The 19,107-nt window shown below is 27.6% G+C and overlaps 1 protein-coding gene across 3 annotated transcripts in view; it reads right to left on the bottom strand.

Moving 5' to 3' along the window:
- The window catches only part of LOC107447483 (uncharacterized), a 500,770-nt gene that overhangs the window by 75,724 nt on the left and 405,939 nt on the right, over positions 1 to 19,107 (bottom strand). The window lies entirely within an intron of this gene.

The following is a 19,107-nucleotide window of genomic DNA, read 5'->3' as shown; positions in this document are numbered from 1 at the left end:
TATATATATATATATATATATATATATATATATATATATATATATATATATATATATATATATATATAAGGGTGCTATTCTACATAAAAGCGATAAAGGAAATATGAAGTTGCTTCAGTGAGTGACTCAAAGAAATAGTTTTGTTATTTTATTTGTAAAATTCGCACAAATATTCTTATATAGATATTAATTTCATAAAACTCCTTATAGCGCGTAAGAGATTGAACATTCTTTTATATTTCTAATATCTCAAAGCTCAAAAGGCCAACGAGGGAGTACCATATTTTATACATTGTTATCGGTAAAACTTCGCAATTTGAAAGGTAAGATTCTAGAGCTGTCTATCAGAAAATCTAGGATGCATGCATGCATTTTATTTATTCGGAGACTTGGAAAAGGTGTGAAAAGGTGAAGAAGAAATACCTTCTTTGCAGATGAAAGAAGGAACAAAATGAAGAAAAAATTTCTTTCATACGTTTCTTCCTCTTTATATGAAAGGCGTTGTCAGACCCGCGTATAGCAGCTGCTGAATCTGATATACTTGACTGCTATACGAAGAGAAAAAGAAGCACAAAATACATCCTTAATAATAACCCAAGTCTGTATCTCAGCCCATAGAATTGTATTTTAAAGATCAGAAATTTTTACGAAGATTCTTGCTGTTGTGTGGAATGAAAGAAATAAACATCTTCACAGAACAAAAAGAAAGCAAAAAAATGATATAGTTAGTGATATTAACCCAATCACGCCATTTGATAAATGAGACTTGTCAAGCATTTAGTTTGAATAAATAAAAAAGTGGTTGACTTCATAAAGAGATAATGCATTGACATTTTCTATCATGCTTATAAATGACAACATATTTGGAATATGTAAGCGGTTATAATTGAGTTTATTTTAAACAAAAAAAATCTTATCATTTTTCTTATCTTACCAGCATTTAATCTCACTGCTTCCTCTTAATTTAGTATTTAAATAAAGGAATCCCAAATGGGTTAGTTAAAATAAGAATTTTTATTTGTTTTTAAAATTTTTTTCAGTTTGATTGACCGGATTATTTTATTCTTGAATGTGCTATGTAGTTATATCATGAATGCACAATTATATCATAAGTGTTTACTCAAAATTAAAAGTAACATATTATACAAATTTTAAAAAAATAAAACAGCGATAAACTATTTTAATGAGAATTATGAAACTAACAGAACAATGTAACTATTTTTCATTATTAATATTCATAAGAGTGCTTTACGATATCAAATGCTTTAATATTTTTCGAAGATTTTTTTGATAAAGTCTACCCGCAGCCATTTCCGAAAAATAACATACGTTCAAATAAGCCCAAAAACTCAAACATAAACTAGCAAAGAAAATTATATTTCACAAAAACAGTAAATAATATTTTCAATAAAGATATAGTAAAATTGATTTTCCCTGAGAAAATAAAATTTGCAAGATTGTGAATCCCGTTTAACCTTACCAATCCAACTGATACCCGCATAACGGATACAATTTTGTTTATCAATATAAATTAATTAAATTTTTAAAAATTGATCAAGAATGATCATGATCATTGTTTAATAATTTCTTTTAGTTAACTATTTTTCGTAAAAGCTGGCATTCTCAATAGGCAATAAAATAGCACTGTTTCTATGAAACAGCTATCATAGTGTAATATTAATAACTTTAATTTATGACTGCATAAATATATTAATGTAACATAGCTTTTATATATATATTTATATATACATATATATATATATATATATTATATTATATTATATTATATACATATATATATATATTATATTATGTTATATACATATATATATATATTATATTATATTATATACATAATATATATATATATATATATATATATATATATATATATATATATATATATATATATATATTTATATATACATATATATATATATAAATAAACCATCTACATTACTTCAACAAACTGCCAAACACCATATTGTTAAATATTTATGACGATAATTTGGTAAGTGATTTTATTTCTATCTCTTAGCATTAAATAGATTGAAAAGATTTTGCTCTATTTCTGGTTGTTTATTATACTATATAGTTTAATACGAAAGGTAGATAAATCAAATCTCTATCGTTTTGCTATAAGTTTCACCTATCTTTTGTTGGTCTTTATGCATCACAGCTTAAGGTGACTGCATGTCGATAGATGGCGCTGTGAGTGGCTATTGGAGTGTAAAGGCAAAGAGGGAAAATATCAGGGAAAAGAAGATTGATTGGGGGAACTTCGAATATGGAAAGAAATTCGGAAAGATGAGGAGAATAAAGGAAGGAACATGAGACGATGAGTGATGAACTAGCCCAACTGGATTAACACCGGCAAGGAAAAAATAATAAAAATAGAGAAATATCCCCTGCTCGGATGCGTGTGAAAGATTTATTGAACACTGAATGTCCTTTACGAAATTAAGACAAGTAAGTAAAAAAAGAAAGCTTCGATAAGAAAATTGCGGTAATAATTATGAGGAGCTCCATATAGTTCTTCATCGGTTGGAATTTAGTCACTTGGTAAAAAAAAAAAGATCTTTTATTCTGGAATGCTCGAGATTAATTTACTTTAATCAAATTTATATCGTTAGAAACAGCATTTAAATAAACAGAATATATTTTATAAAGAATTATTGAACACTGAATGTCCTTTACGAAGTTAAGACAAGTAAGTAAAAAAGAAAGCTTCGATAGGAAAATTGCGGTAATAATTACGAGGAGCTCCATATAGTTCTTCATCGGCTGGAATTTAGTCACTGGGTAAAAAAAAAAGTTCTTTTTTTCAGGAATGCTCGAGATTAATTTACTTTAATCAAATTTATATCATTAGAAACAGCATTTAAATAAACAGAATATATTTTACAAAGAATATTCGTTGAAAATATATGTGATTGTAATTAACGTTGCATTTGTAATTTTGCGTTGATATGTTAATCATAAACGATGATATGTTGAGCATAAGATGCCTACGTACCCATTTTATGAAAATCTCATAGGTAAACATTTTATGTTGCTTACTGTCAAAAATACCTGATTTGAAAATGGAATTGAAAATAAGTCTAGTTTCGAAATTCGTATTGAAAAATTAAGTATATCTAGCTTTCTTAAAAAATGGACGTTTGTTAAAATATGTGTAAAATGAGAAAATGGACATATCTTGTACGTATATTTAAGAAAATTGACTTACGAGTATTTAATCCAGATTCTTCAATTTTTAAATTGAAGAATCTAATCTTATTGTAATTTTCTTATTGTAAATTGAAGAATCTTATTGTAATTTTGAACTCTACCCAGTAGATTAAGGAAGCACCTGGATCAAGAATAGGGACACAATTTCTTTCTTGGTGAACTGGACATGAAAATTGAATCAACACACATTTGCGACATTCAGGGAAGATGACCTCAATTACCTCCGATGGTAATTGCGAAGTCAAATGGATTGAAATTTATGATACTTTACCCACTATAAGACATTGCTACATTTAGTTTGTTTTTAGAAAGATGCCTACAAAGTGGTCTACATATGAGAAATAATTTCTGTAAAAAAGTGGTAGAACAGATTCACTGCCGGTCAAGCGCAGGTGGTTATACAAAGGTTTAAGCCTTCTATTAAATTTAAAATAGTTGTTCTTAATAGTGGTTATACCCTTACAAAAATTTAAGGTATTTTTGAGGTTCATATGAGTTTGTTTTGAGGTGTCAAGATTGATTTGAGGTTCATTCGAAGGTAATTTCAAAAACAACCTTAAAAGATCAACCTCCCAAGGTGTATAATCAAGGTGTATGAAGTTGTTTTATTCACACTAGAGGTTGATTTGAGGTTAATGGATATCCTCTTTAGAGCAACCAGCTTAAGTAGGTTGTTTTTGAGGTGAACAGATTATGTTTACTACACTTCGAGTAAATACATTTATTTGAGGAGTGAATAATTTCACCCGATCTGAACTGAAATTATTCCCGAGTAATATATGAGGTTTATTTCGTGACGAGTAAATTAGGTTGAATTTGAGGTTTATTAATGAGGTTATTTTTGGAGCAAAATTTAGGAGGAATTTAAAGTGCATTGTTTAATTAAAAGTCATGATATTTCCCTGTAACTATTTGTCTAATTTGCGAAATTTCCCCTCCGTTACATTGCGTTTTTTGAAGTTAATAAAAATGCGCAAGCAATTTAAAAATTCTTATAATAATTTATTTTACCTTGAAATATGATAATTGAAAAAATTACAAATACTGCTTAGGATTTTCCAAATCACAGAATATTGCGGAAATAACAGTGCATGTCAAAAATGTGGGATTTTCTTTGTCCCCTCTGTTACGGGCTCTTTTAATTACCTGGCAGTCAAATTATGAGGCTCTTTTACTTTTTTATGCAATTAAATTAAACATTGCACCTTAAAGTAACATATTATTGCAGAATTATTTGTTTTCACATATATTTAATAAATTTTTTAAGATAAAATACCTGTGTGATTTCCCCTCTGATACGCTTGGAATTCTACTATATTTATTTTTTATTTTACTTTTTACAGGTAAGTTTGTTTTTCTTTATTTCCTCTTTCCTTTTAAACTCATTTACAAATACATTATTATTTCATTCATTGTAAGGCATCGGTGCATCATTAGGAATAATTTTTCTCTCACGAAAATTATTTTTTATTTCAAAATGCTTCTGTCGCAAAGGAATACGTCCGAAAGAGAACCTTTACGTTTACTCGGGTTTTTATTATATTTTTACTCTTCATCATTTAGGTGTAGCTTAATTTTAGTAAGTATTATCCTTTTCTCAAGGCAGGAAAAATTCCAATTTAAAAAACACCAATATTTCATATTCAGTACTTTTTTGAAGTTTCAAAATACTATTTCTTTTCATTATTAGAGGCCATATTCCTATTTCATTCTTCTGTTTTTCACAATAACCCCTTAAATTAGAAAAAAAAAAAACTTTCTGTAAGTCATTATATGAAACAGGATTTTTTATATTTAAAATTTGCTTACCAGCAATTAAATTTGTCAAAGATGTGTTGTTCTTTTTTTTAATCTCTTATTCATAAATCTCTAAACAAAAAAACCATTATTTACTAGGTAGCAGCATGCAATTAGATTTTTTAGAAAGAATCTGAGACATTTTTCATGTAAGTATTAATGATAGTCTTGACATTATAATAGCCCCTTCCAGGGTTCTAATATGGAGAAAGATGAGCCGTGATGATTTTTATCCAAAAGACTTTTGAGAGCTCCCCACCTGCGACTCACATTTCAAACCTTTCACAGATTTGGAATGTCAAGATCTATTCAGAAATAGAATACAGAAAATTTTTACCCTTATAAAGAATCGGGGTATAGTTTCTCCCATAGCATTGGAACCTATAGAACGACTGCCACTTCTATGTAAGTTATTTTTCTCGAAATAAATAACTTTTATAGAAATCGAAAAGTTTAAGATTTGAAAAAAAAAGGATTTGGAAAAAGGTGAATATTTGGTATATTTATTTTCTTTATGGAATAATTTGTAAAAAAAAATATGTATAAATTATACAAATATATTAATACAATTAATTTTGATCATTTGTACGGATATTAATATGCAACTGAATAAATAATATTTTAACTAATACTCGGTAAAAAAGATTCCGGTTGGCTGTAAGTTAGTAACACTTCTAGTAAAAAACATTATTCTGGTCAATAAAACCAAAATACATTTTGAACCGATTAACCAGGAATTCAGGTTTTTTAAATTATAATTTTTTTTGCCCACATTTAGTAGAGAATACAAAATTGAAAAGTAAATTTAACCGAATAAATGGTTTTTTATCATGCTCCAAGGTGTCATGATAACATTATCAAATTTTACAACGCTTAACAAATTTTATCAAATATTATAAAAATATATTCTGTAGTTAATTTTACCAAAATCAATGCTAAATTGATTCCCAAGAAATTAAACGAGGTTTTTGATGTTGCGATAGAGCGAGAAACATTGCAAATTTTACCATATTCTAGTAGTTTTGACTATATTTTTTTTCTCAGCATAATAAGCTTTTTTTGTTTGTCGATTAATTATTCAAAACATGAAATATTTGACTAATTAATTAATTATCGTTGATTAATTTGCGCCGTCAGTAAGTTTAGTACTTCCTAATTAATATTTTGTATAAGAATGTGCTTATTTTACCTAGTAAGTGCATTTTAGAAAAAAAAATGGTGATCAAATTGAATTTGGTGACAAAGTATTTTTAACCAGTTAAATTTTTCCCAAATTAATTTGTTTTTTGTTGGTAAAAGTAAAATTAACGATAAATTTGATTTTGGCATTGAAGAGTCTTTAGAATTACTGAGACAATATTTTCTAAGTAGCAGAATACTTTTATCCTCTTATTCTGGAAATTCTGACACCAGAAATCATTAAAAAATGGTGTGTCAGAAAAAAATGTCCAATTTCCTAATTTAATTCATATTTTATATAACAATAATTTAGATATTCTTCGCCTACAATTAAAGTAGTATCTTAGTATAAATTGATGGCTTTGATGAAGTTCATTTTACTGGTAGCCAAGTGAAGTAAGATATCATGCATTTATACTTCTCAGAACAGATACCATTACAAATTTTAACAGCTTAATTTATATTAATTTATTTTTCCATAGTATTTTACCATTAATATTTTTCTAAAAATATAAATAAAATTCATCTTATTAATAATTTTACTCATATGCATTTAATCTAATTGCTCGAAAATTCAATTAGATTTCATCAAACATTTTTTTTAGTGAATGAACCTATCAGCAATACTAAATGTAGTTGATCCTCTTCAAAAAAAAGTATTAAAGTAAAAAGTATATCAGGGAAAGTACGAGAAAGAAAAATAACTAAAAAAAGAGAAATACAGTGGAAGGAAAGCAGAAAAACAACAAGTAAATCCGTATGACGAATGATAGAAAAAGTAGATAGTATAGTTGGTATTACTTTGTTTGATTTATCTGCAAATATGTCAGATGCATTGGAGTGCAAAACAAACTTCTGATTTTTGAAGGTCAAACTTTTGAAACTATTGAAAAGAAAAATATTTATTCAGAAAAAATATGTTTTTGCGTACATATGTTTTACTTAAAATATCATCTGTAGTTGTTAATAATATATTTAAGGTGTACACCTTAAACTTTTAAGATTGTATTAGATCAAAATATGACTATCAGGTCAAAGGTTATTTAAGTTTGTTTTTTTGCGCATTGTGCATATTAGCATGTTACTATGCATTTATTCTACTTAAAGCATTCGATGCAACAGAATTGAGCAGGGCTGTTTGTACCCCGGAAAAAAATGGTAGTAAATCTATTTTATTTCAAGACTTTTAAACGATTGAGTACACGCCTTCACTGTTTTTATTTAAAAAAATTACTACCTTTTAATTACTTATTCCGAGTAAGATATAGTCCTGTATTTATAAAATTACTACTAATAAGTGTAGGCAGTCAGATATATTTTACTTTCCCTGAAACAAAGTAGGTATAAAGTGGTTTTACTATCAGTTTTTTTCTCTTTTCCGGGATACAAACAGTCCTGAATAAGGTAAGTTTCCTTTAATTTAATATAAATTATTTTCTAGTTTTGATAATCTATTATTTTGTAAATTATTTTGCAGAAGAAATTGCATTTATTTCGTCATATTTGTAATTATATTCAAGCATATATTATCTACTACTACTTAGTAATTAAATTTGACTTAATATGTTTCTTCCTTCATTGAATGAACTCCCCCAAAACACTAAGTGCTGTTAATCCACCATAAACAGAGATAAAAGCTCTAAAAATAACTAGAGAAGTAGAAAAGAGAAATAACTAGAGGAGTAGAAAATAACTAGAGAAGTAGAGAAAGTAAAAAAATCGAAATTATTTTTTACAAAAAAATGTATTTTTAAAATTCTAATTCTCCGAAACTATTTGATAGATTTCACTGAAACTTTTAATTTTGCCATATTCAACTCAAAACTTTACGCATTACAGTTCAAAATTTTTTCGGCCATTAATACGTGCAGTAATAAAAAAATTATAAATATTTAATAAAACTTAGTTTTTGCATGGATAAACTAGTTTAATAAGTGTGTGAAAAATTTTTTTAATTCGAATAAAATGTTGTTGAGACTTAGTGAAATATACAAAAAGAAAAATTAACATTAAGGGATTCAATTTATGGATCGCTCTCCAGACCAAAGAATGGAGGCCGTAATTTGAGGGTCAGAAATTCGATTCTGGTTTCGAAATTCTTATTTCGTAACTTTAAACTATCGTAAAATAATAAATGAATTAAATTAATTTGCATATTTGAAGTCATCCCCTCGAAACATTAAAATTGAGTCCTAAAACGTGAAGATCGGATCAATAGATCAAAAGTTATTCAATGTGATCCGATTTTTTGTGCACTATGTATTGTAGCATGTTTTCGTTCAGTGTTCTCGTTTCAAAACTTTTGACGCAGAAACTTATGGATATTTTATTGCTTTAATTTAAAAACAAATTTTTTGCACTTATTTCGTTAATTTTGTAACGTATTATTAAATAGTTTATAATTTTTTACAGAAAATGATGAATCATATATTTATAACTATATTCACGCATCGAATAGTTATAAATTGAATTTGATTTAATAAATATGTATCTTCATTGAATGAACTCGTTCACTACTCTAAGTGCAGTTAATCCACTACAAATACAGATAAAAGCGACAAAAATAATAAAGAAAAATTAAAATTAAGGGATCCAAAGAATGTGGGCCGTATTTATCAGATTTCGGTTACCTTGATTTTGGGGGTCAGAAATTCGATTCTGATTTCGTAATTTTAAAATATCGTCTGCATTAATTGATTTAATTAATTAGTATAGTTGTTATTAACCTCTCCGTTTAAAGCTCTTGACGCAGCAATATTAAATAGTATTGCTTTAATTTAATTATTAAGTATTTCATACTTATTTCCGTAACTGGAAAACCTATTATTAAATAATTAATTTTTACAGAAAAAAAATGAATCACATAATTATAATTATATTCACACATCGAATAGTTACAAGTTAAATTTGATTTAATAAATCTGTATCTTCAATGAATGAACTCATCCACTACTCTAAGTGCAGTTAATCCACTACAAATACTGATAAAAGTCACAAAAATAATAAAGAAAAATGAAAATTAAGGGATCCAAAGAATGTGGGCCGTATTTATCAGATTTCGGTTACTTAGATTTTGGGGGTCAGAAATTTGAATCTGATTTCGTAATTTTAAAACATCGTCTGCATTAATTGATTTAATTAATTAGCATAGTTGTTATTAATCCCTCCTTTTAAAGCTCTTGACGCAGCAATATTAAATAGTATTGCTTTAATTTAATTATTAAATATTTTATACTTATTTCCGTAACTGGAAAACCTGTTATTAAATAATTATAATTTTTACAGAAAAAAAATGAATCATTTATTGATAAATATATTCACACATCGATTAGTTACAAGTTAAATTTGATTTAATAAATCTATATCTTCAATGAATGAACTCGTCCACTACTCTAAGTGCAGTTAATCCACTACAAAAACAGATAAAAGCCATAAAAATGACTAGAAAAGTAGAAATGTATGTCGGAAAAAAAACACTGGAAGGAAAACATAAAATCAGCAAGCAGATCTGTGTGACGAATAATAGAAAAAGTAGATGGTATGGTTGGGACTAGGTTGTTTGATTTATCTACAAAGATGCCAGAAGCATTGGAGTGAAGAGTAGTGTAATATCGATAGCCCTAGCTCACTCAACTACAGAAAAGAATCATAAATAAACAAGTCACTTGGAAAAAGACTCGATGGATGAATAGTTTGAACCCAAAGAATGTATGATCTATAAAAGGAATTACTATTGATGTTATTACAAATATTTCTCTCTGTTTCGATGGAGCTGGATATTACGAAGATCAGAATGGCAATTTATGTTGTAATCATGATGAAAGATAATCAGGCATATTTTAGAAATAACGTGTATATATTTCAAATGGTAAATTAACGTTGTTTTCTCATCAAATATATTTTTTTCGTAGATCTATTCATCGATACATCTAGTTCATGTTAAGAGCTACAATGGTAATGCCAGTTAAAAAATAATAAGGAATATATGTAGATTAGTTTTATTTATGTATATCAATCTTGCTTTATTCTTATTCAGTCTCTTAAATGGAGATAATGAATCTTTCTTGCTATATAGAGGAAGTCATATTTTCTTATTCTAAATTGTAAGTAATACTTAATTATCAATTACAATTTGTGTTTTTTGTTTGAAAAAAATATTTTTTTATTATTTCCATTGATTTTTTTTTACTATTGACGCAATTACAAATGTATCTGTATGTTTCGATTGAGCCTAATACTACAAAGATCAGAATGGCAATTTATGTTGAAATCTAGCTGTAGGATTATCAAGAACATATTGGAATAAACATCTATATTTTTTAAATGAAATGAAATTAAATATATTCCATGACGCACATGCCAAATACGTAATAAATAATGTATGATCTTTAAAAGGAATTATTATTGATGTTACTACAGTTATTGATGTTCTCTCCGTTTCGATAGATTTGGATGTCAGGAAGATCAGAATGACATTTTATGATGTTATCATGATGAAAGATAATCTGAAATATTTTATGAATCCCGTGTATTTCAAATGGTGAAAATTAACGTGTAAATATTTCACATTATATATATATATATATAAATATATATATATACATATATATATATATATATATATATATATATATATATATATATATATATATATATATATATATATATATATATATATATATATATATATATATATATATATATATATATATATATATATATATATATATATATATATATATATATATATATATATATATATATATATATATATATTGCCATGTTTCTGCCATATTCCACCAAAACAGTAACATAATCGTAAGGAAGAAGATGGTATTCAAGCAGTTAATTGTGAGGAAAATCGTGTTTTGACTGCTTTCCTTCTAATATGACTAAACAACCAGAATTATATCAGCGCCAATTATGACGCCGCTGAGTTTCTTGTTTTCTTGTTTCTAAGTTCCTTTGAACGCACTATAGCTGAGAGGGCAAACATGTCAATCTAATGGCAGCTGATCATCTTCCAGGGTTGCCTAAACAATATATATTTAATTCTGTCAACAAATGAAGAGTTTAAAGTATCCAACACTCCTCAATCAAGTATCTTGGACTATTAGAATATGAAGCCCTCTTTGACGCATAGATGGTAGCACTACGAAACTACTTAATATCAAAGGGTTTTCACTATAGATTTCTGAATTTCTCTCTATAGATGACGCAACTAGATCTAATAATTAAGTGACCATGATTCATTTGGCGAAACACAACTCAACTGCAACCTAACTCCAGTGATCATTGCCTAACGAAAAGCCTATCATAACCTAACTCCAAGGGCCATTCAAATTTCATTTTACCATGCTAGACGCAAACAGTAGCAAAATGGTATAATTTTGAATTCAAAGTTGATTATCCACGCCAGTTATAAGCTTCTCTAAACCGCAAAGGCAAAAAAAAAAAAAAAAAATAATTCATAACCGTAAACCTTTTTGTTACTTGGGTGTAAATACTGTTACCGGTTCTTATACCGTAATTTTAAAATAAAAAATCAAACAGTTTAGTTCCTTTTATCACTATAATATTTTTTTTATTTTTAATAAGCAGAACAATCATCTCATTTAAAATTTTTGAGAAATAAATGGTGAGCAATTAAAGTTATTATTTCTTGTTGACTTGATAAACTTGAGTTAAATTTTACATTTGTAGCAGTTTTAGTATAGATTGATTTTAAAGTTAAGCGTTTGGGTAATAAAAACAAATAATAATTTGATACTGTCGAAAGCGTAATCCTATGAAATTAAATTCAAACCTAGACAGTGGAAACCATTATCCAAGTGAATATTCGTATCTAAACATGTCAATAAAATATCACAAAACAATATACATTTCCATTAGACTGCACCAGCATTCTTTCGTAAAGTAAACAAATTATTTGAAATCGAGTGTTTGGAAACGGAATATAATGTTCTACTTCGCTATAATAATTGAATAATAACCTGTAATTCTATATAAACTTGAATAATATTCTGCTGTTTCATGTAATGTATTAGCTTATTTGAACTAATGTATAAATCGTAATGTAATAGACAAGTTTTTTTTCTTCCAATTTTACTTATTCTCTCTCTCTCTCTGTGTGTATATATATATATACAAATTATGGCTATATTATATACTATTACTATGTACTATGTACTTGTAAATGTTATTATTGACACTTAGCTGGAATTTTTTTTTAAATATATTAAGTTGTATTAAATTTTCATATGATCTTTTATTAACGATCTATTCCGAAAGTGATGATTCTTGACTGTTTTTTTACTGTTATTTGTTTCTATAGTAAAAAATAGAAAAAGTACTCCCATCATTTTTTTTTATATTACCTAATGTATAATATTTTATAAGAATTATGTTATCTTAATAAAATTTTAGAAACGAGGAATAATATAAAAAATAATATACATATTTCGTAATTTTTTAAAATTTTCCAAACTGTTTTTGATATTTTGTATTTAAGTTGTTTTTAACTAATACTAAAAATTTTAAACTAATCCCTCTAAAATTTATAAAAAAAAATTAAAGTCCTTTTGTCGTCCTAAGAGGTCTAGTAAGGCAAAACTCGTATACAAATATATATTTCTCTAAAAGCAAAATTACATATCAACTGTCACAAATGCATAAAATGATCAAAATATGTCTCAAAATTAATTACCACAATTAAAAAAACTTGAACTGAACTGATTGAAATTTCGATAACAAAAAATTGGATAAACTAAAAACACATAACTTTTAGTATATCTCTTCACGAAATTAGATTAATTTTGTAAAATATTTAATTACTTAACAATTTTTTCTCCTCAGTATATTTGTTAACTAAAATTAATTCTCGCAAAATTCTAATTTTAGGAGATTTTCCATTTCAACTCGTTTTCAGAGATTTTTAAATTCAAAGTATTGATAGCATTTGTATATTTTTAGAGCGATTTTAAGATGAGAAACTCTGGAATTTAATTAATGCCTCTCAGGTGACTTTTAATATTAATTTGTCAACCAAGATAAACTGATAAAATTGAATCCAAATTTAAAAATGTAATTAAAAAAGTAATATCTTTTTGCTAAATAAGCATTAAAATTATATTTTAAATACATTTACGTAATAGTGAAATGTTTTATTTTTATAACTGGAATATAACTCTTTAATTAAATGCATGCAATTATGCAGAAACCTCACGAATAGTAGATTGTTACAATATTTAAATGGATAAATGATAGTTTTATGGCCTTCTCCAATGTATCACCATGAGGGAATTATCAAATTTTACCACAATTATTTACAAAAACCATATTGTATTGCTAATTCTTCCAAAAGCTATTACTAAAGCTTTTCAAGTGAAAACTATCGAGCTCTTCAGCGTTCCCATAAAGACAAATACACGGTAAATATTTCGTTATTCAGGTATTTTTGGACAGACTTAATGTGTATTTTTATCTATTTTATTTTAGATTGCATCTATTTATATTCGTTAAACATGAAGTGAAAAATCCAACCAGCTCAAAAAATATTGATATACTCCTATATTTCTTTCAATCCAATTTCAAATTCACAGCCTCCACTTAATTCACTATGAAATATAACAGCTTTTTCTTAAAACCTAAGTTGACAAGTGACATAAAGAAATGAACCATACTTTTTGTTTTCAGTTAAATTCTATCAGCCTTGCTTTAGACTACTTTTATTTAATATATTTAGTTTATTGCGACATAAAAAACCGGGCCAGCTAAATAAGAAATTTACTTGAATGTACTCATATATTTCTTTCAATCTAGCTCCGAATTTTCTGCCTCGATTTAACTCACAATCCAATATAATAGCTTCTTCTTAAATCCCAAGATTACGAGTGACATAAAGAAATGAATCTTATTTAAAAGACTAATTTCACTAACACTTAAAACCCATATTGTTATTCATAGAAACAACTAGGAATTTTAAAAACCACTTTCAATTGTCTGATCTAATTTCTAAACTCCACTATAATTTCGATTTTAGCTCACAAAGACAGTATCTTCTAAAGCATTAGGATAAAGCATTGCTGCAAATAAAACGAACTTTAAATAATAAATATAACATAAGTTCTTTGAAGTCGGCGACAAATAATAAGTGAATTAAGATTTTCTTAAATAGATTATTTGGATGCAAAGAAAGAAAAGTTTTTTTTTCTTCTGTTGATAGCCTTTTTTTAAATGGTGGCTCCGGCACATAAAGAGCGATTTGGGCCGGATTCACTCATTAGTAACTTTTTATGCTAATTAATTAGTTTGGAATACACGTTAAAGCATGTACGTATTCTTTCTTTTGCCTAAAAGAAAATAAGAAAAAAAATTCATCTGACTCAGATGTAATGTTAAGGTAGAAAAAAAACGTTTTAAGTAACTCCTTTGGAGTTTATAATTAGAAGGTAAGTTCTGAGTAAATATACAAAAAACGGACAAAAAAAGAAAGCTATCACAAGTATTTTGGAGTTAGCAGTGATATATGAAGATAAGAATTTTTTTTCCTCCGCTCATAATGAAAGGTAAATATAGTTAGAGATTATATTTTGTTTAAAAAGTAAAAAATGTTAAATTAAGTGTGATGTAAAAACAAATTGTTGCCTTGGTGTTTTTATTTTTTTGGTTAGTTTTCTCACAAACAAGTAGGATTATCCCAGTGGCTGTAGCAATTAAAAACTTATTCTACTTTTACGTTTAAAATACAAAATCTGCTTTGAAATGCAGAGCTAGATTTATGTGCAGTTATTTAAATTGTACATAAGTAAGCTTGCTATTTTAAGCATGTATTAAAGGAATAATGCCAAGAAGCCAGTTAAACAGAAATATTTGATGATAGAAAAACTCCATTTGCTACAAAACTTATGAAGGCTGTGAAAGTTGACATGTTCTGAGCGCTACAAAAATAGGCATTCATTCTTAAGACTCACTAGAAATGAATCAAAAGAAAGGAAGCAAAAGAGATTTGAGACAGAAAACATTATTAGCATATGTTACTTTTCAGCTATTGTTTGCTACTTTATAATTTCTATTTCATCCATGGCTGCTGCGGTTTTCTTATTTTATTTTGCATTGCTAAGTTTGAGTTTTCCGCATCAAATCTTTTTTGTGCCACTCATTCACGTAGCGATGGCTCCTATTTTTGAGCACTTGCATCTTTATAAGTATACGAAGCAAATGAAGTTTTCATATTCTCAAATACAATCAAAAATATGTTTTTAGTCTTAATTTAATTAAATTTGAAGCATTTAATTTAATTAAATTTTTTAATTATTTCATAAACTTCAACATTATTTTTAATAAGGAATATAACTTTATTAAGGACAATTTCACTGCGTTTTCTATTGTTCTATTGTAGTTAAACTTTATGCAGTCATTCAATACAACTTTGTTAAACGTTTAAAAGACAACATCTGACTACTTTTGGTTTAAACAGCAATCATCAGATATTAAATTTTTAAGCACTGGGATAGCACTCCACCAAAACTAAACTAGCACGCATTTTTGAAAAGAAAAATAAATAAAATTGAGTTTATTTTTAAAAGACTACACGATACTTTAGTTGTCATTAAAGGGTTAATACAAATACGAGCAATTTTCCTGAAATTCTTAAGGGAGATATTAAGAATAACTCTAAAGAATAATAATTTGATTACGCAAATTAGGGAAGGTATTTTTATTAATGTGGTAATTTTTTACTTTACCATAATTAAGTTTTCTACTTTGCGTGGTGAATTGCACTTAATTTTCAGGAAGTAATATTTTTACAGCTAATTTCACGGAAACGGATCACTAAAACAAACTCTTATCATTTTTCACGAATAAACTGAAACATAAAGAAAGAGAAAACGTAGAATGAGATGGTTACAGTTTTAGGCAATAAATTCAAATTACGATGCAATATTTCTAACATGCGGATATAGATTAGGATTTATTATCTAGCGAGTGATATAATGTTCCAAACATTAGTTTGAAAACATTGTAAAAACGTACATTTCAGAAAATATTTATTTCGTTTAAAACAAACATATAAGTCCGAATGTATAAAGATTAGTCATATTAATATCTATTTTTTCGCTCATAAAGTTTTACCCAGAAAATTCAATATTTACTTTGGATTCAGCTAAAATGAATGAAAGCTTTCACATCATGGCGAAATTTGCCTTTTTTAACTGTCTAGTTGCAATTTTTAAAATGATAATTTATTTATGCAAGTGATTAATATTCTTAAATTGTTTTCAACGTGCCATTTTGTGCAATTTATAGTAAAAATGATAAAATAATTTTTTACCTATTCATATGTGATTTTAAAAAGGTTATAAAACTAAAACCAGTTAGCAGGCAACTTTACGGCAAATGTTGTATTTTCATTTTCATTTGACTGGCATCGAAAGCTTGATTACTTAATATTTTTTTAATTAATATTTTTTGAGCTTAATAGAAATATTTGTATGCTAAACTTGTTTCCTTAAAGATAGACAAAAGCCGGTAAAAAAAAACTTTACAAAAAAACAACTTATTGTTTTTTTAGTTCTTAAAGCAAACCTTGTTTTTGCCTTTTTTCGTTCTAACGTCGTTCAGGTTCTAAAATGCAACAATTTGTTTGTGTTAAAAATCTAATGATCAGGTCAACCTTAACCGTTAAAGTGTTAAAGAAAGTATATAAAAGTCTGCACTTAAAGCATTTAAGGTATTTTCGAGGCTTATTTGAGGTAATTTTAAGGAGTCTCTATTGATTTGAGGTTTATTTGAAGTTGAATTCAAAAACTACCTTAGGAGATAAACCTCCCAATGTGTATAATCAAGGTGCATGACGTTGTATTCTTTACAATTGAACTTGTTCTGAGGTTGATGGAAATCTACTTTGGAGCAACCAGCTTAGGGAGGTTAAATTTGAGGTTATAAAGAGGTGGAAGCCTTCTATTAAACTTGAAATAGTGGTTCTTAACAGTAGTTACCCTTACAAAATTTAAAGAATTATTAGAATAATATAAGTTTGTTTTGAGGTGTCAAGGTTGATCTGAGGTTTATTTGAAGTTGATTTCAAAAACAACCTTAAGAGATCAACCTCCCAAGGTGTATAATGAAGGTGCATGATGCTGTTTTATTCACACTTGGGGTTGTTTTGAGGTTGATAGAAATCTACATACTTCAGAGCAACCAGTTTAAGGAGATTGCTTTTGAGGTGCGCGGATTATGTTTTCTAATGATGAGATTACTTTTTGTGCAAAACATGACCTCATTTTCTACCTCAGATGTAATTTTTTACATTTTTGCAACCTACAACAACCTAAAAAGCACCTCATTTCTTTTGTAAGGGCACGAAAATAAAGATTGTTTCGGTGATATTGATAAATCTAAAATGAACCTTTAGAAAGAGAATTTATACTCGATTTAGAAACTCCTTCTGCTGCTGATTTGCGAATGATGATTCATCCTCGATTTCAGCAGATTTTCTAGCTTTGTTTTGTAAAGGCAAATTCAATCTCGATATAAAATTGTTTTTTGAGCAAGAACGAGGCTCACGTCCAATGAGCATGAGATTGTTCTGATGCAACATTAAAGCTTGTCATGTAAATGAATTATTAAACCGAAATATTTAAAGGATCTATCCCATTTTTGTTGAATAATATGTTACGTCTTGTCATTTATATCTCATTACATTTTTCTTTTCATTTCATACTGCCTTCTGTTAGCAATGGTCAGGGAGAGCTTATTTTTGGTCACTCCCTCGTAAGATGCATATGACAGTTGACAATTAGCTAGAAATCTTGTAAACTCTCAATGGATTCGTCTTTTAATAAATCTACCTCTTATTGATCTAATTTTTCTTTATAAACAAGGGATTTTTATTAATAACTATCAAGAGACAATTTATTTTAGACATTTTTACCTGTTTTAGGTATACTCCATTCAAAGCATATTACAAGTATTCATTCGAATTCATTTGCTTGAGTTATAAGAGGCAATAAAATAATCAGTTTAGTATTCTTAATGGTATACCTCAGTTAGTCCAAAACAAACTCGCGATAAATAAAGAAGACGTTTAAAAGGTCATAAATAGTCTGCTAATATTAAAACACAAGCTTATCTGAAAACTTCATTAATCACGAACCTATCACGCTATCCCTTTCATAATCTAACCTTGATTTCGATCTCTAAATAGAAAGCTGCATAAATTGGCAACTCAAGGCATAAATTTTAAATAACGTCTTGAAAACGGCGTACAAATTCGTGAATATGATTCATACGTAGTTATGAGCGTGTCCCATAAATCTGCAAACGTATTAAGGCCTTGGGAAATAAAAGACCGGTCTTTGCTAGTATCCAAAGTAGCTCTTTAGTGGCGTTTTCCGGACATAGCTTCACTTATGCTATACTCGATACTGGGTTCTAACGCATTTTCCTCCATCTCGAAGGTAACCATCAATTCGCATTGGAGTATATACAGAGAAAAGCCAATAAACCGATAAGAGGGAGAAAACGGATGCTTTCATTGATCGAATAATAATAATGAGATTATTTGTTGCTGAGTCTTAGGAACGATACTTTCTATTTCATAGAACTGCTGATCCTAGAGCTTTGCGTAGTGGGGCTGAAATTATGTAGCACAGGTAAAAGGAAAGGGTGAGTTAAGGAAAACGAGGTGAAAAGGACGGAGTTGAGTTAAATAAGGCCTGCAAAGATGAAATGAGTGGAGATGGGGAATTGAGTAAGTCGAAATCTATGAGTCTGGGATGAAAAAGAAAGGAGATTATATGAAAAAGTTTTTTTAAAATTCACAGCGCAGACGGATTATGGTCAAAGATATTTTTATTAAATAGGGTATGAAACTTTCTGACAGAATGCTAGTTTTAT

This window comes from Parasteatoda tepidariorum, chromosome 12, assembly GCF_982258835.1.
Source record: "Parasteatoda tepidariorum strain Cologne lab strain chromosome 12, Ptep-v5.0, whole genome shotgun sequence".
NCBI lineage: Eukaryota > Metazoa > Arthropoda > Arachnida > Araneae > Theridiidae > Parasteatoda > Parasteatoda tepidariorum.
Note: the sequence above shows the minus strand (reverse complement) of the source record. Positions and strands in the feature narration are given on the sequence as shown.